The 20100-nt window shown below is 37.7% G+C and overlaps 1 protein-coding gene and 1 long non-coding RNA gene across 6 annotated transcripts in view; one reads left to right on the top strand and one right to left on the bottom strand.

Annotated features, from left to right (window-relative positions):
• LOC136767666 (protein CEBPZOS) overlaps positions 1-20100 on the top strand; it is a 398863-nt gene that overhangs the window by 122966 nt on the left and 255797 nt on the right. The gene's annotated exons all lie outside the window — the stretch shown is intronic.
• Positions 1782-20100, bottom strand: part of LOC136766648 (uncharacterized) — a 38666-nt gene continuing 20347 nt past the window's right edge. For 2 of the 5 annotated variants that reach the window (XR_010821766.1, XR_010821762.1), the window contains exons 2-4: positions 19646-19748; positions 4586-4683; positions 2518-4280 (exon numbers count right to left, since the gene is read on the bottom strand). This is a non-coding gene — a long non-coding RNA (uncharacterized LOC136766648). Of the gene's footprint in view, positions 2456-2517; positions 4281-4585; positions 4684-19645; positions 19749-20100 lie in introns of those variants that run through there. The other 3 variants (XR_010821770.1, XR_010821769.1, XR_010821768.1) reach the window with 3 other exon arrangements.

The raw sequence follows: 20100 nt of genomic DNA, 5'->3' as shown, positions 1-20100 counted from the left end.
AAAGCTTTAATTGTTTACTTGACTGCCTCTTGCATTTAATAGAGAAATATACATATGTTCCTCAAGTGACTGTCCCACAATCGTTCCAGTTCTCACACAAGGAACCTGGCTTGTCTTGACATGTGTGATCTTCAGTGTCTGCATCTCTGCATGAATGTCTCAGGTGAAGTACTGTCATTAATAAATAGTGATACCAAACATTTTTAGCTGGAGGTACTTCAAGTGAAAGGACCTAACAATCGTTCCCAGTCAAGGATGGCTACATTGACTTAAATAGGCTCCGTAACTACTTCAACTTGACCAATACTTCTCATTTGGAGAGAACTAAATTGAGGCACTTCTGGGGCCCAGAAACTCTGTGAGTGGCCTCTCAATTATTTTATTACCTTTCATCTTTCTTCATGAAGCAAAGCCTTTTTATTTGCACACAAAAGAACAGGTGAAATTCCATCTTCCCATTTCAATGGTATTACCTTCAGCCTGCAAATCCAGAAGACTCTTTTATAACGGACAATACAGTTTGGCAAGAAGGGCATTGACTTCAATAAAAGTAAATGAAGAGAAATGTAAAAGCATGTATGGCTGGACTTTTTATATAGAAGGTATATTTAATGTTATTTGCATATTGGGATTTTAAATATGAGGTCTGTCTTCTGTTTACCAGGCCCTACAGAAGACACCTGGCCTAGCTGTTATTACCTGATGCTGCATTGAGATTCAGCGATGGTAAAACAAACAGAGATCCTGGCTCTCTCACTGAGGACAGTGCCCGAGCAGAGCATGCATAGGTATTCTGATTATGTATTATTCTAAAAAGACAGCATGCTATATGCTACCCCATAAGATTAAACAAACTGTGTGATATTCAAAAGGGGCAAAATAATAATCTCTAAGGCTTAATTCAGGTTACTTAATACATTCATTTCAAAATATGTATGCAAATATACCTGTATCCACTTTAAACACCTCTATTATTATTAAGTATCTAAGTATTATTGTTATGTATTTCTTAGCAGAAGTGCTTACCCTGGCTGATTTACAAAATTATACATATTAAAATAAGTGCAATTAAGTACAATACACAGCATTAGCCCTGATAAAAGTAGACTAAAAGCAGTATAAAATACAGTGAAATAGTAACAATACTGTGTGCCGTGGGGTCAGAGGAGGCACAATTACCCACAGTACAGATGCAGTTACAGTAATGTTTGGGGTGGGGGGAATGTAGGAATAAGTAAGGAGCAATAAGTAGGGTGCAAAATATAAGGGCATTAAAGTGATAGTGCCATATTGTAGAGGAGGGGGACAGAGGTATAACAGGTTATATATCAATATAAATTACAGCAATTCAGCCTTTAACAGTCACATTGGTACCAACTGGTCCTTTTTGAAGATTCACTGGGAGTGCCTGAACCTGCATAGGGATTATAGCATAGCCCAGATTTTGCCACAGCCATGTAGGCACATTAGTGGAACCCTAACATATCAACGACAGTAGCTGATCAAGGTCTTAATCCCTTGATTTGATTGGCCTTTTTTGTGTAGCTTTCACTTTTTTCAACCTAGGATCTAAAGAGTTTAATTGGGCTTGCGGACAGGTAAATGAACAAGAAGCCGGGATGACCGTATTTTGCTGAGACACAGAATCCTTTTCAAAAGCTTGAGATACTATCCCAGCTCACCGCATCACCGCAATTATCCATGGAGGTCCATCATTGCCAATGGAAATACGGCACTCGAACCTTTCGAACCGTTTGTGATTGCAGGCTACTGCCAGGCTGTACAATTTTTGTGATGGCTTTATTATTACACTGTAATTTCTACCATTTATATGCTTAGCTCCCCCTTGCACTGTAGTTACCATTTTAGACGAAGGGCATTAAAGCAGGTAACAGAAATAACTACATCAGCTTAGTTTCTAGTCGCTGCTACTTTCATGGAAACGTCACAATAAATATGAATTACACCCCCACGTCTGATTCCCATTCAGAGGGAGGCTTGTTCTCACAGGCCATTAAGTGCTACCTAAAAAGAAACCTATTGGCCACTTAAGCTACCGAAGAACTTACAGATAAACTGACGACTCAGCAGTACAGGAAAAACAAACAAACAACAATGTCGGATAATGTTGACAATATCCTTTCGCATCCATTCATATTCTGTCACTGCACCACAAGTAGGATAATTCCATTGAAGCCGTCCAGTCCAGTCATTGGCTGTCATTTCCTTTGTCTCCCTCTAGTGGTGTTTTCTGCAGTTGGGTTGTGCTCTATAGCACAGGAAGAGTGGCTCCAGACTCTATTTAGGCAATTATTCCTTTTATATGGGAGCCACAAACTGGTACTTTCTCATTCGATACCCACCCTCCTAATGGCCCTTTATGTAAATAAAGAGGGGGACAGCAGTGGGTTGGTGACCCTTCAGTGTTGTGGGACTCTCAATCCCTGCACACCTGCTGAGACAAGGTAACATTTATAACTGACACCTTCATAGAAAAATGGTTAAAAAGGCCATTGCTAGAGAGCCATATTGGGTTTGTTTTATTACAAATCTATCCATTTACCAATGCTTTGCTCTTGTGGTTGCCAGGCTACAAACTAATAAAGGTAACAGTGCATCAGGAAAACAGAAGTAAGATGTTGACTTTGAGATAAGTACCTCTTCAAATGAAACACCACCATCACATTGCATTCAAAATAACATTTTCAAAGGTTAACTTAAAATGGCCTTGTTGGAGAATCCTTGTATTCTGCAACTCACTAAATCAGCAATTTGCATACCAGTTATGTTAGTTAAAGCAATTAATTATTAATGTTTTAATTGCTCAGCATTAAGGGGGTGATATTATTCTTACCGGTTTGTGTGCATATGTTGCAGGAGCACTCGGATGTCTCTTTATTAAAGCAAACAAAAAGATAATTAGGCATTCCCCTATCTAAACATTACCAACAGGCCTGTTCAGGAAGTCATTGTTGAATTGGATACAGGAGAGGAGAAGCCCTTGATAAATAATGTACCTGGTTACTGCATACATATAAGCATTTATAGCAAGTAAATTCTTTATTCTTTTCTGCTAGTAGTCAAGGTTCATGAAAATTGTTTTGATGCTTTTGATTACAGCACTAAGCAAATGTGCAGTTAAGTCACTTGCCTATGAGCTATTAGAGAGTGGTTACCATCAGACAGCGTTTGAGTGCTCCTTAATTGTATAAATAACTGCTTTAGTTAACTGGGCGCTCAAAGCCAGAGCTCCTTCTGTGGTCTTTCAAATTTAGAAACAGATATAACAAGTGAAAAAGGCAGAAAATAAATTGTTATAGAACCTAAAAATAATTGTTTACAAAATAAAATGTACCTTTTGGCACATAGCATGGACCATATGCTACTGGGGCAGAAATACAAACCCTAAAATGAAATAAAATTTAAATCAGTTAGTGGGATGAATTGAATCAAAATTTAAACTCTTTGTTGAAGCCTCGTTTTGTCCCTGGGTTTCTTTCACATTAATTAATGCCTAAATTCCTTAGTAAACAGTTTTGAAATGCAACAGTGTTGTTTCGCTTTTCATTGGCTTTCAATGAATGTGCAAGAACTCTTGATAAACCCACATAGTTTTGGATATCCTAAAGTGGAAAATCCCACCATGGCTTTCACTAATCTATAGGTTACCTGGAAATCATCCAAAAAGGACATAGGCATTATTTTGGAGTTTAGGGAAAATGTGGGCGTGCAATTAGAAACAAAACAGGACGAGTAAAATGTGTGTATATACTGGGAGTCTATGTTGTGGCCGCACAATGGTTGGGTTGAGACCCTATTCAGGACTTTGTGTTCAGGCTTGGCCTTAGGTCTGCATAAAGAGACCTGCCAGAGGAATGTGTCCAGGGAAGAGAAAGCTGAAAAGTGCCAGTGTCAAAGGTTATGACATCTCAGTATAGTTTGAGAGCTGAACCCTTTAAATTTGGAACAAAGTAGGGGGTTAATTGGATTTGGGGGTCTTCTCAGTCTTGAAGACAAGTGACAGAGGCATCGCTCTGGCTACAGCCTCAGACCTACTGCTACAGTCACTAGGAGTAGTGCGATATATTGAGAAATGGAGGGAAGATAGATGCTGCCGAGAAGATAGGAGACACTATTAAAAGCACTGACAGTGGTGAGCATGTAGAATGGATTACAAAGACATGCTGTTGAAATTCAAGAGACTCTAAGATAAGGACATGGGATCCGCTGGGACTGTCTTCGCACCAGCTGGCTGTGCTGCTCCTCTTGTTCCTTCTGCTCTATAAGGAGATCATTAACAAAACAAAGACCGAAAGCACAATATTAGAAATGCCTGGAAAGTATTCTGATCAATACAATATATCACAGTATACTTTCACTCACAGTTAGATAGCCTATATCCCCTGTATACATGGTTTCAAAATGTGATTGTATTGATTGATTAACTTGTATTGTAATATTGTATTACTGATGTTGTGAAATAATTTTCAAAATATTAAACACACACATATATTGATTATATATCATTATCAGCCTATATTGATCCACATCAATCAATCTATAGCTTCTCTTTTCCATGTCACACCTGAAAGTTTATGATTTCATCTCTCCATCCCTTTATGTGGTCTTCTTTTAAGTATTGTTTCATCTCTTGGGATTCAATCAATAGCTTCCTTTGTCCATCTTTGATCAAAAACATACACACACACACATATATTTAGTATATTTCGATCACATTTTCACAATATTCTATATAAGTTATTATATATAATATACTTTAATTTTGAATATCTTGTCCGACTTGCAAGGCTGTAAAGTTGTGCTGTACAAGATGGTGATAGTGTATTGATTTTATGTAGTGCCATACAGAAATCACAAAGCAGTTCACAGAAAAGAAAAATGCATTCAGCAAAACAACAAATAAACAACACTACTAAGACAACATGTCAAAGCAAATAAAATAACACACAGGACAAAACTGAGCCTGCTTTCAACAATGAAGCAATGGTGGGGCGTAGAGACTAAATGAGGCTTTCACTGTACCGATAAGCAACGATGAGAGAGAGTAGTATAGGTGCACCAGAAACACCCTGTGAGTTCATACCAAGATCAATATATTTCCAAACATCTTCTATTTCCACCACACTTATTAAAATATTGAAGAAATTGGTCCCCACCCCCCTTACTCACACACATCCTTTAAACAAAGGGCCCTCCCAGTTTAATTTCTTACCAGACTACACAAATATGCAGGAAAAATGTATTCCTGTGTTGGAAATTCTGAAAATCTGTTCAGGATCAGTTTTCATTTTGTTTAGCATCTTGGAAGAAAAAAAATCAACTTAAGTTAAATAACGCGGTCAGATACACTGAGAATGATTGCTCGTACATTTTTTCGTGAAGATTTTATTCAGGTTGAAATGAAGATCCATGCTTGAAGACAAAGGAGACATTCACACAAAAACCTGTCAGTGCATTAGTTCTGCCTGGGATGTTAAAACAGAGCCTTAACATTTTTTTTATTTTTTTATTGAAGATGTAGTGGAGATCTCCTAGGATATTCAGGAGACTGAACTTTTATGCAAGTTCACTGTTAATTTCTGAGTGTTTGCATTAGATCAACAGTCATATTATCTTTTATTTGGCATTCTAATTTGTCTCTTTATTATAGATGGCAGCTTGGTCATGATTTACCTCAAAACCCTAGAACAACCTTGAGAAAAAGAAAATACTAGACATCTTTTAGAGAGATAAACAGCATAAAACGATTCCATATATGCGGCAAGGTGGGAGAAATATATAAATAAATAATCAATACACACACAAAAGCCAGCATGCCATGACTTTTAGAAATGTTTTCACTGCATACTAGGCATCTTAAAAGACATTTTTTAATTAAAATTTAAAAAGTAAATGATGTTTCCAATCTTTGCATATTTTTTTTAATGTAAAATGTGAAAATCAAGTCATTTATAGGCATAAGCTACATATATTCAAGAAGAGATGTGCATTGTTTGGCAAGGTGCAGAGAGTACTACAGCAATACATACTTACAATAAGTACAGTTAATGTACATCTGTTATTTTGCCTCATTTAAGATCATGCATGGTAGAGGTGAGTCTTGTTATGGTAGCACTTGTGCTGACCAAAGGATGCCAATAACAAACTGTATCAACCAAGAGGGATTTGTCCTGTCTTTTGAAATGTGAACTGACCAATTGCTAGCTTCGTTCTATAGGGTACCCCAACCAGCAAATAGCTTGCTATAGACTCAGCTCATTTGTACAGTGGCAGACTGACTGTCACTGTTAAAGAAATGTGATCAATGTGATGTAGCTAACTGATGTCTAACTGGTCCCAACATTCAAATGCTTGAGAGTTAGAAGAATTGAGCAAATACTATATATAGAGTTCATTTTCTGTACTATTTAGATACCAAAAAGAAAATTTCAAAAATGGACTGAAAGACTATGGGAGAAATAATGTAAATGTGAAGATAGGACCACTTAAGGTACAGTTTGCTCATTTCCAGCAAAGATGTGGGGATGGGTTACTGTCAACACGTACATATGAAGCATTGCAGACATATACAGAAAAACTGATTTAAAATGAAATCTAAAAAGATAATCATTCCCCTCTGAGTAAAAGACAATGACTCAAATTGTGAATTTTTGACATAAATGAGGGTGATCAGGACAATTACATTTCCTAAGCTGAATAAGATAAATAATTGTAACTTCCATCTTGGGCCTTGGATTCATCAACTTAGCCTCTAGTCTCCTAGTCTAATCTAGTGAGTTATAACTGGAATGAAACAAGGCTGTGTTTTGAATAATGTCTTTGGGGCACCTGCTACTGCAGCCACTACACAAGCCAGCAACAGCGTTTTGCCAGCAAAATCAGTCTTTTAAAAAAAGATAATCAAAATAGCAGAAATACATTTAAAACATGTTCAATGGAGTGTTGACATGTAATCAGCCTGGAGACATTTTGCTCTGCAATCAAATACCCAGCCAGAACCCCGGAGAGTAATATAACAGTATCAGTGGCATTTATACATTATTTATAAATCAGAACATATGTTAACAAATCATTATTATAGTCACAATAACCTGGTAACAACTGACCTTGTTACTAATTATTACATCTGTTATTAAGACAATATCCAGCATTATACCTTAGTTATTACATATGTATAAACACATCATGTGTATCTTAAACTAAATTCTTACCAACTTGCAAATGGGCAGCTTGAGGGTTGAAATAGTGGCTGGTATTTGTGTCAGAGGATGACCTAAGCAGTCTTCCTCCTGTATTTTCCAGAATGGCACTGGCATTGCTCTATTTACAAACCACAGAGCCAGGTACAAGGACTCACTGCTTAGTAATGCAGGTGTCCATTAACACAGCATTGGTTTGTAATATTACTTTCTGGTTTATAGGGCATACACTGCTCTTAAAATTGAAGCATTTTCCACATGAGATGCTCATATACCATACAATGGCTTCTTGGCCTCCTAGCATTATATTTATAATACTCTGCATTATAAAGGTGTTAAACTACATTTACACAAGGAATATTATAATATGATATATTTACATTATCATAGGTGCATAATTAATTGATATATTCCTGAATAATGATTTAGTTTGTTTTAGACTGTTTCAAATAGAGAATTAATGGGGTAAACTCAAGTCCAGTAAAGAGAAAATACTGTTTTTTATTTGTTATTTTTGGTGCAAGTATGATTTCATCATCATCAATGCAGGAATAAAAATTCAGCTCATATCAGTAGGTTAACCTCAGAGAGGCTCAGGAGTGAATTGTGTGCTGCTGAAGGCATTAAAAGCAGCTTTTGCAGATTCTTCTAGAAATAACAAAATATCCATATAAAATAAAATAAAAATATAGCCATCACAATAACAAACAACAACAAAACATAAAAACAGCAAATAAAAAACAAATTCATAATTTTTTGATAAATTAATAAATAAGTGCTTAAAACCAGTATTTGTTCTCCTATATTCTCCCATATTTAAAAGGTGTGCTTTATAATGTGTCATACCTTCACAAGGTAAATAGCATTCTTCTTATCAGTAAAAGCTGTTCTTCATAATTGCAAATAAAGACTCTTTTTTTACAGCATTATATAGGGGAAAAAATACCAGACGACTCTGCATAAAAGCATCTAGTTGTATTTATTTGCTGTATTCATTAAATGTGTGGAACTCATGCGTGGCCAGGGTATCAGTGCTATGTACATGTCCGTGATGCATCTGCAAAACACAAAAGCAACTGCCAAATGAATAACGCCAGTGGGCGATGAAAGCGTTGTTGAAGACGAGCAATGATGGATGCTCGATGGAAATAGCAAACTCTCTAAATCATCCGCCTCAAAGACATCAGCACTAAAACCTTGTTGTTTATCATTTGTAAAGAAAGTGGGCTAATGGCTTAGGCTTTCATGTGATAAAAAAAAGATTACCATTCTAACATCTTTGTGCAATATATATATTTTTAATTTGTGCTCTTTTATTAACCAGCAATAATCACTTCAAAATGAATAGCACATTATTAAGTCTTCTAGTGCCTCTTATTGTGCTTTATCATTGGATTGTATCAGTGTGCAATTCATCTACAGCCATTCTTCACAGTGAATATGTTTTATATGAGCCCCCATTTATCATCCGCTGTCAGTTCTTAAATGTATCATTATTCAGTTTAGAGTTATAAATTGGAATCATTAAATAGTTTTTCATATAATCTGATGCAATAACTGCTTCTCTTTTATTAGCTTGTGAAAGAAAATAGTAAATACAATTCTCTGTCAAGATCCCAGCGATAACTTGCACTGCAGTGATGAAATTAGTGCAGGAGTGGAGGTAGGATCAATGTCATAATATTTGTTCAACTTTAAAACATGAAGAAGAAAATTGTGAGAACACAGTAGGTGGGAGGTAACAAATATTCAGGTAACTACACACACACATACACACACACACACACACTTATATATATACACATATATACAGATCAAAGATGGAAAGATGGATAAAGGAGGCCATCAAATGGATACCAAGAGATGAAAAAAGACCACACAAAAGATGGGAAGATGAAATCATACACTTTGCAGGTGTGACATGGAAAATAGAAGCTGTGGATTGAATCAAGTGGAAACATCTTGGGGAGCCTTCATCCAGCAGTGGATCAATAAGGACTGATGGTGATGGTGATGTATAAATATGTATGTATGTATGTATGTATGTATGTATGCACACACACACACCTACACACACACACACATTATATTTTGTAATTGTAAACCAAAGGGTCCAATTAGGTACAGGTTATATTGTCTGTCTATGTTTAAATCTCCAGCATATATACAGTGAAAATACTACAATTCCCACACACTATCAATGAAAGATAAAACAGATTTAAGCAGGGATGAATGCAACACTTTGCAATTTTGAGAGGCCAGGACTTTACATTTCTAAAACACTTTCAGAATGTGTCCCAAATGTAACATCTATGTGTAAAGCAGAACAAGCAAAACAAAGAAGTTGATTTAAGTTTTAGTGAGATGTAAAATTAGCTGCATTAAAGACATCCAAAGCTGAACATCACAGATTAACATTAATTTCCTGATAGTTTGAAAATGTAATTTAGCAATCATTTAGGCTAAATATGCTAATGGAAATAAACATTCTGTACACAGCAAGTGTTTCCCCCCCCCCCCCCCCCCCCCCAATTCCTGCCATACCCAATGTTTATTTTCATTACTCAAGTCTTGTCAGTAGCAGTAACAGAGGTGTGTATTTTAGCTAAAGACTGCCATCTTCTGGCACAATCTGCAAACTATCACTGTGATCATTCTGAACCCAAACTGCTCTCTCCTTTCGTCTACATACATTCCTTTGTCCAGCCCACACAGATTGTAGCAAGGATTTACAGATTTGGTGGCCTTACATTTCCACTCTTTTCTCCAGTTGCCTGATGTAATAGCACTTCTTCCTTTTTCCAGATATGTAACAAATTACATTATATTAATCTTTAAGGGCCAGATTAAAAACTCACTGGCTAATAACTAACTACAATCCTCAACTTGTTAGCAGTAACATTTGCAAGTGGAAGAAAGACAGATCTGATGATAAATAGAGCCACGTTATACTGAATTTACAATATACACTGAGTGGCCCCATTATTAGGTATACCAACCTAATAGCAAGTTGCTCACCCTTTTGTTCTCAGAACAGCCTGAATTTGTCAAGGTTTGGACTCAACAAGGAGTCGAAAACACAACACAGAGATGTTGCCCATGTTGACTCCATTGCTTCCCATAGTTTCTATAGCTTATTCCATCTCATCCCACAGATGCATGATTGTCATGTTCATGGAGCCATTCCAGGACAATCCTAGACTTGGGGCATGGAGCATTTTCCCGCTGACAGAACCCATTCACAGATGGACACACTGCTGCCATGAAGGGATGCACCTGATCAGCAACAATGTTCAGATATCCTCGTATCAAGGGACCCAATGTGTGCCACAACCCCGCACCATCACACCCAACTACCAGCCTGTATTACTGACACCCGGCAGGATGGATCCATGGACTCCTGTGGTTTTCGCCATGTCCAGGTCCTCCCATCACTGTGAAACAGCAGAAACTGGGATTCATCAGACCAGATGATGTTTTTCCAATGCTCCATTGTCCAGTGTTCAGTCGAGCGTGAAAATCCTGGCAGGGTTGCAGGTTCTGACATGCTCTGACATGGCACCAACTAGTGTGCCCCGTTAAAGTCGTTCAGATCTTTGTCTGGCTCATTCTGCCTCTGAATTGCACACACAGAATCCCTAGGTACCTGCCTACCTGCTTTAAATAGCACAGTCTAACCACGTGATGCTGTCTGACTGTATAGTCTACTTCATGGAAAGGGGAGACACACCTAATAAAGAGGCCACTCAGTGTATTTTCTTCTTTTTAAAGTGGTAGAGAACATATTGCTATAATAGCCTTGCTGAATTCTGTCAGATAAAAACATTAAGCATTCTACAAAATTAAATAGATTTTTACAAAACATGGAAATGGAGGATATTTTGATAATCTACTTAAGATATGGTCAAGACCCTAAAGAAAGTACTTCTGCTCTATTGGTATACTGACATAGTTACATACATTACTTTGCTGGTCTTTATGAAACAGTGCCACCTACTGGCTTGCTGGTCATACAGTTTTTCACAATAATTAGTATTGCTAACCAGGTCCAGCTTTTCTTAGTTTGGCAAAATCATGCTCCAAGCTCCAGGTGTGTTTTTAATGGACCAAAAAAAAGAACAGGCAAGCCAGGAACAAATTATGAGTTTGTAAAATGTGTTAAGTTGTTGTTCCTCACATTTTTACATGATTAGACTATTCATATGGTGTCTTCTGGGAGGGGTATAGCATGTACACCAGCTGAGACATGGGAGAACAGCTGACAGAGTCTGTATCGATTTATCAGCACTATGGGAAGAAAAGAGGAACAAAACTATTTAACTGTATAGAGAGGAGATTCATTCTTCACAAAACCATGTTTTCAGGGTTGTTTTAGCTCTCTGGGTAGGTGACTCTGTTTCCCTCAGATTAATCAATATAGACTCATGCTTTTATTTTGGTCTAGGCCTTAGAATGGTAATATTATCTGAAACTGAAACTGAAAAAAAACAGATTTTCCACATATACATTGTCAGTCTTTTGTCTGTGGGTGGAAAAGCATGACCTTTATCAAAGACATCCTGGTTTCTCATAGATACCACAAAGGGCATAAGGTTACAAAATATGAAACACAATTGAATGCAGTTTTTCCAGTGTTGTTTTGAGGTAGTCTTGAACAGGGTGGCCATTGAGGGGTCTGCCCCTGCTGGTAGAGATCTGTATGCAGGCAGTGCTTTGAATACAGCCTGCATATTGCTGAAAGACAACCCTGAACAGGACTGACAGAACTGGTTGTCATGCTGTAGTCCTAGTAGTCAGATTCACTCTGCAGTTTGCTTTTCTCTCCAGAAGATGGTGGTTTTGTACAGGCTGTAGAGTGTAAATGCATGGAAATGGAGACAAATTGGAAACTGTCATTCAGATAGTAATTGATTACCAACTTTTACAAGTCTATGTGATTGAATGAAGTAGTCCATCACTCATATTACACACAATCTGAACATTCACATCTCTGTAGCCACACCCAGCAACTAAAGCCATTTTAAAGAGTAGAACCCAAGATCTCCTCGCTGACATTATTTCTTGGGCATGAACATAGTTAGTTAACTAATTGTCTGTTTCCCCCACCTACAAAATCCTATTCTTTACTTATCAATGTTGTTCAGAAAAACAGTTTAATTTGTCCTTGGCATAAGAACAAAACATAAGGGTTCGAGTTTACAGAGAAGCGGTTAAATTAGACTTGTGCATAAGTTGTACTGTGCTGTGTTTACAATAGAAACTCAGACCTAATCCAGTTTAGGTCCACTGATAGCAGAGACAGTCATGCAGAGTTCACACTGAAGTGGCCCTGTGCTCAATCAATTATGATCTAAAGGCATACCCTTCAATTACAATCTGTTCTTGCTGATGTTATAAACACCATCCAGGAGTGATGAGTAACATTACAATTCAGTGTTTTATTAGTGAATGGCCAGGTGGAAAGAGGGGAAATAAAACTCAACTCCAAAAAGGCTCTTTATATCGTTCTTCAAATTAAACTCCATAGAGTGACAATTTTTGAGGCGTTATATTGTTGGCTTTAAAACACACACATGTAAGATACAATTGTTAAAAAAGTGAAGCTGGCTAACATGTTGATAGATTGCAAATCCGTGAAAAAGGGTTGTTTTGTTTTCAAATGCCCCACCTCCAATACAAAATATTAAAATAAAACAAACCAGAAAACATTAGTACATCTTGTGATTGTTATATATACTCAGGGTTTTATTTACTAAATAATGTAATCCACGCTATATAATCTTTTCAAGGAACTTAATAGGCTTGTGCTGCAGTTGAAGTCACAATGAAAAGGTTAACTGTACAAGTCAGAAGTAAAGCTTTTGTTTGGCACCACATCTCTTTATCTAAGTATAACTGCAAAATCCTTCCAATATTTTAGATGAACCCCCTCCCATCTTTTATTACCCTTATTGACCTTATTTTCACCTGTATATTCACTTGATTTTTAGTAAACAGAAAATAAGAATAAGGGAAAGAATGGTACAGGACTTGTCTGCCAGTCAGTGAGGGTATCTCGGTCATTCCCTGGTTTTTGCTGGAATGTTCTGATAAATTAAAACACAAACATTCCACTCCTTTGTCTTGGATTAGGGAGCGCTGTAATCCCAGCACACTGATTTATACATGGCAGTCAGACAAATTGGTATAAATGACATAGGCTCAAGAGTTTTAAGATGCTGCTGAGTCCAGGAGTTCTGGAGACAGAACTTTCTACACAAGACCTGCCTGTGTAGATTCAGAATACTGTGTTGTGGTTGTTGTGGGCAGATGTTGCCAATACAATACAATACAATACAATACAATACAATACATCGTATGACAGAAGCAACACTAATGAGAAGGTAAAGCTGCTCACAGCCTTTATCCTGATCACACAATGTGGATGGTTTTTCAGATCAGACATGAAGACCAATAATACAAGTAAATACTAATGCTAGTAAATACTACAAATGCTACAAAATACTTGCAATCACTTTATATACAAGGGGTCAGAAACATTTTCAGTGAATAGTAATTTATCTAAAGATTAGTTATTAGCTTAGGTATAAGTGACCAATTAATTAAGTCCAAATGTGTGATGTAGGAACAGTCTTTGTTATTTTATTAAATACTTCCCCACCTTCAGGTCAGGAATGCATTGCTTATTAAACTTTAAGCAGTTTCAAAACTTTAAGTTAAAGGTTAAGAATTGGCCATCTTACAAATTACATTTTGCAAATTGAACAATCGATGTTGTTTCAGTAAGAATTGAGTTTATGGTGAAATACAATACCAGATCATGCTTCCAGGGTGAAATAATGGAAGGGGTTTGTTTTGTTAGGCACATGAAAGGTCTATTGAAAGACAGCTGTAATGATCAAGCTTGGCATAATTACTGTACTTACACAATAACCGAGTCTCCTCTATTTCTTGTGTCGCAGTTCATTTTCAAAATCATTGCTGCTCTCCAGTAGCTCAGCATTGAGAACATGATTAGACTACTGCAAACAAATGCATATGCCAATAACATACTTAAAAATTAAAAATGGACAAAGGAGTCCTGCCCTGTTATGTTAATATGGGTAGTCAAAAGTTCACTGCACCCGTGTTCAGCACCTCATTAGAGACTGAGCTTGGAAATCGTGTCATCACTTCACACAGCCTTATCGGAAAAATCTGAGCAATCTTAATTCCCCCAAAGAACTTGATCTGACCTGAAAAAAAAACTAAATTGCCAAAACCTGAAGTCATGATTGCTGTCAGATGCCACACCTAAACTCTGTGTATTTTACTGTGGAAAAAAAAATAGAACTTCAAAGGTAACTACTTATTTACTTCTCACTTTAGATTAAGCCATGAGATGGGTCAACGCTAATCACCTTTATTAACAAATATAAAACCAAAGGATTTTTTCCTCTCTGTAGAACACCAGGATCTTTTTTTCAGATAAGTCTTTCTTTGGGCTACAAAACTGAGAAAATAACTGTTCAATCCAGTCAATCATTAAGAGCCTGTTTGTACTGGTTAATAATAATAATAATAATACACACACACACACACACACACACACACACACACACACAAGCACAAAGAGAGTGACAAATACATTTAAAGTTTTACTTAAATGTTTTTCACCAAGAACGCTAACGGCACCACGCTTGATTAAATTACAAGGCCTCTGAATTCCCTGTGTATCAATTTCAACCTGTTCCACATGTTTTACTGCATTATTCCACTCTGATGTTCTGTACACAGAGATACACCAGACACAAATGCAACAGTGGCCTCCAAATGTATAAGTGCCTTTGATGGAGTTTAAAGTTGATTTAGCAAGAAGAATGCAGATGTACAATCAGTATTTTTGATCCAAATACATAACTCTCAATATTGTATGCATAATTAGTATATTTGTCAAAAATAGTGACACGTTTCTAAATCCACAATGTTCACATAAATGCATGCCATGGAAAAAAGCAGACTGAGAATCCAACATTGTCTTTGATAACATGGAGGAGGCACTTCCTGTAATCCTTTAATAGGGTTGTCATCTTCTCAGGAGGAATATTCAACCCCCGCGTGTGCGTGCTCTGCGCTGTTCCTCAGTGCACTCGACACATTTTGAACCACACTGATGTCTGATGATTGTAACGGCCAATCAAGAGCGTTGATTTTCTGCTCACTTGAGCATTTGCGTCTAAGACTGGTTTACTGAGAGAGTGGGTGCCAGAGGTTGAAAAACAGCTGTGCATAACATTGGGGATAATTTTTTTCTTGTATTAAGCTTATTTATTTTTTGGAACATATATATACCTGATCTGTGTGTCTAGAAGTTCCAAAAAATAAATAAGCTTAATACAAGAAAAAAATTATCCCCAATGTTATGCACAGCTGTTTTTCAACCTCTGGCACCCACTCTCTCAGTATAACATATATTAATTATTATTCTGGACACTGTATATTTGGTCTATGGTAATATTTCATATTAAGCATAACAGGCTTCACTTCCTCACAACCCAATGTTACAGACATACATTTTCGCAGATCCTTAAAAACTATAACTGTAATACAGGAACATGTCTTAGTTTTCTTGGAAAGTACACTAGCAAGAGAAGAAAGCCCTATTGACATACCTACATACATTCACTCACCTAAAGGATTATTAGGAACACCATACTAATACTGTGTTTGACCCCCTTTCGCCTTCAGAACTGCCTTAATTCTACGTGGCATTGATTCAACAAGGTGCTGAAAGCATTCTTTAGAAATGTTGGCCCATATTGATAGGATAGCATCTTGCAGTTGATGGAGATTTGTGGGATGCACATCCAGGGCGCGAAGCTCCCGTTCCACCACATCCCAAAGATGCTCTACTGGGTTGAGATCTGGTGACTGTGGGGGCCAGTTTAGTACAGTGAACTCATTGTCATGTTCAAGAAACCAATTTGAAATGATTGGACCTTTGTGACATGGTGCATTATCCTGCTGGAAGTAGCCATCAGAGGATGGGTACATGGTGGTCATAAAGGGATGGACATGGTCAGAAACAATGCTCAGGTAGGCTGTGGCATTTAAACGATGCCCAATTGGCACTAAGGGGCCTAAAGTGTGCCAAGAAAACATCCCCCACACCATTACACCACCACCACCAGCCTGCACAGTGGTAACAAGGCATGATGGATCCATGTTCTCATTCTGTTTACGCCAAATTCTGACTCTACCATCTGAATGTCTCAACAGAAATCGAGACTCATCAGACCAGGCAACATTTTTCCAGTCTTCAACTGTCCAATTTTGGTGAGCTTGTGCAAATTGTAGCCTCTTTTTCCTATTTGTAGTGGAGATGAGTGGTACCCGGTGGGGTCTTCTGCTGTTGTAGCCCATCCGCCTCAAGGTTGTACGTGTTGTGGCTTCACAAATGCTTTGCTGCATACCTCGGTTGTAACGAGTGCTTATTTCAGTCAAAGTTGCTCTTCTATCAGCTTGAATCAGTCGGCCCATTCTCCTCTGACCTCTAGCATCAACAAGGCATTTTCGCCCACAGGACTGCCGCATACTGGATGTTTTTCCCTTTTCACACCATTCTTTGTAAACCCTAGAAATGGTTGTGCGTGAAAATCCCAGTAACTGAGCAGATTGTGAAATACTCAGACCGGCCCGTCTGGCACCAACAACCATGCCACGCTCAAAATTGCTTAAATCACCTTTCTTTCCCATTCAGACATTCAGTTTGGAGTTCAGGAGATTGTCTTGACCAGGACCACACCCCTAAATGCATTGAAGCAACTGCCATGTGATTGGTTGGTTAGATAATTGCATTAATGAGAAATTGAACTGGTGTTCCTAATAATCCTTTAGGTGAGTGTATATGTATACACTGTATACAGATAATTGATCACAAAATTGGAAGGAAATAAAAGTATATATATAAATATATAAATTACGGGCAATTATGTCTTTGATCCTTGCAGTCCTTGGTGGGAAGGAATTCTGGAAGAATAACTCAAATCTGCTATGTACACATAGAGTAAGTACACTTGGCCTCCACTCCATTCTGAGGTTACGGGTCTATATCTCCACTGAGAATTGGTGCTCTATTTGGGTCTGGCAACATTTCAGATCTTTCTGGCATGGGGTTCCCTAATTCTTCCTTAAAAAAAGCACATTCCTCTTTGTTATTGTTCTGTGGAAAGGGTATTCACAGAGTTTACTGCAAACTTGCTTCTAATATTTTCAGTGTTCTTAATCAATATTTCCGTTTCTACATCAATCAAAACTCGGCAAACTACTTGGTTCCTGCAGAAGCTTTTCCTGCGGACAATCCTTCAGAATTAATAGTTCTTCCCCCGAACAAACCTGATGACACTGTAACAATAACGCAAACACCAATTACAAAAAATAAAGCGGTTTGTTTTACAAAGCATTGCACTGCTCAGCAGAAATTTAAGATGTTTTAGGTACGTGACTGGAAATTGTAAAGCTATAATATTTTATTTTACACTGCATTTTGAACCATCATCCTCAGGAAGGGAATGTGGCCCCACTCATAACTCTCAATGCTTGACATGGCCTTGCTATTCATTAAATTAATATAATATAATACAAAGCAGCTCTACTTAGTCCTTACAGGAGGTATACAGTGTAGCATACTCCAGAACTCCCCTTGACAGCTAGTGACATGCTTTCTGGGGAAGCTGCCAGGAGACATCCCTGAGGTGTAGGAGCTCTGGCCTGGCCACTTCATCTCCTTCTGTGGTGGCTGCACCTGTTTGAGGACTGCATTTGAAATTGCTCCTTCTGAAGTTTTAGATCCTTGACTTTTTTGAACCGCCATTCAAGTGAGTTCAGTATGTGCAGAAAGCTGGGACTGACCTCTTGGGGGGATAGCTCCTTGGAAAGAGGCAAACATATCAGAACAACATAGCAAACGAGGGCACATTAAAGTATTCGGGACTTTCCTACACAGATGAGGCTCACTCTATTGTAGTGTGCCTGCTGCTGACTGTGAATGTTTACCATAGGCTGTGGGGTTGGCATTAAGAGGAACTCCTAGATGGGGGGAAGAATGCAGACTGGCAAGAGCAGAGAGTTGCCACCGAGAGTGAGTGACAACAGCTGTAGAGGAGGACGTCCCGGTCATGTGCAAGAAGTGCTGACAGTTGCTAAGAGACTTCTCCCTGTGCCATTGTTTGATATTTTGCAGTTGCTTCGTACAGTTCGTGCAGTTAATGCAGTTTACAGTCTTGGCCAGACTCTTTTGTACCGTAAATGACACTGCATTGTGGCTAACACTTTTTGATTGGATTACATCATTAGCACTTAATATGCAATTTATATTAGTAGGAACAGATGCTACTAATGCGCTATTTAAAGGTAATAGATTATGAATAACAAGCTATTGTAATTGTGGTTATAAACTAATTAATTATCTTCCATGAAACCTAAACTGAGAGCACACAGAATTCACCTTGGTACTTTTATTTAATCCATTATAATCAGAGACAAGATATTATAGTCATCTGACAACAAAGCCCAGGGTTCAGATGTTGAATCATACCCTCCACAGGGGTTTATACAGCATTTACAACAATCATATGATATTTATTAACTACTTGAATTCACTTGTTATATTACATAGATGTGCATGTTAACTGCTATATACTATTACCATTGACTTTGATGTGATGGTCTGGGAGGCTTAATTGACTGATTGGCCAGCTTGAGAATGTAGTGCATTGCTGTCTCATGTATGGTTGGCCAATCAGTTAGTTATCCCCTTGGAACATGTATATATACACACACACACACATTATTTATTTTTATTTTGTGTGTGTGGTTTATATATGTGTTTTCACATTGCACCTGGCTAGACACACTAATTGTTAGCGGTTGGACAAAAACAAACATTTAATTTTGTCTACTAATTACAGGGTAACGCAAATTGAGTCATTGTAAAATAAGACTGACGTGTAGATTTCCACTAGAGGTGTGAACTGCTTTAATTATACTGCATTAAGTTAAACTCTCCGTGACTTTTCACAACCGCATTAGTCTTACCAGTTGCCTTTCTATGCCAAGACAAATCTCCATGTAAATCCATTATTATCACAAAGATTGTGAAACATCAGACACAATGTGAGTCCCTGAATCACCACATCTGGTAATGTCTCTTTTATATATTTAATATCTTACAAACCAGTCATCTCCTTTTCTGAATTGTGCAATACTGGGGTAATATTTGACACGCATCATCCCCTGGTTTCCTGTTTTGCAACCCAATAATCAATAGTGTCTCTGTGCCAGCCTCTTGCCCCGAGCTTTCATGATGGCAATGATAATGCCATGGTAGGGCGAGGATGCACAGAAGCACAGACTTCCTCTGCATTTTACATCTTACAGACACTTACCAGTATTTCGATCATTTCCAGCTTCTCTTTATTGCTGCTTCTGTAAAATTATTGTTGGCATAAATTTTCATCTGCCTCCTCTGAACTGGCATAGGGTGCGTTTCTGGGTGAAAACAAAAAAGACAAAAAGAGAGAAATAAAAACATTTTCTTCTGTCCTGAATTGAAATGTGTTTGTTGTCCAGGTTGATCTGAAATATAGATGAAAGGACACGGTTGGTCTCATTACTTTTTTAGGTAGCTGTGCAACGGTATAATGGCACCGATAAGATATGCATCACAGAAGGTGATGCTGTAGCTTGCATAACTCTTACTACAGAGAGATTAAAGTAAGACTAAGGCACCAAAACATGTCTATGTGCTGAAGAATGATCAGTGAGGAAACCTACTAAAGGTACCTACGAAAACCTCACAGTGCTAGACTCAATCTACCTTCCTAAACAATCCTGATGCTGT

This window comes from Amia ocellicauda, chromosome 1 (assembly GCF_036373705.1).
Source record: "Amia ocellicauda isolate fAmiCal2 chromosome 1, fAmiCal2.hap1, whole genome shotgun sequence".
NCBI lineage: Eukaryota > Metazoa > Chordata > Actinopteri > Amiiformes > Amiidae > Amia > Amia ocellicauda.
Note: the sequence above shows the minus strand (reverse complement) of the source record. Positions and strands in the feature narration are given on the sequence as shown.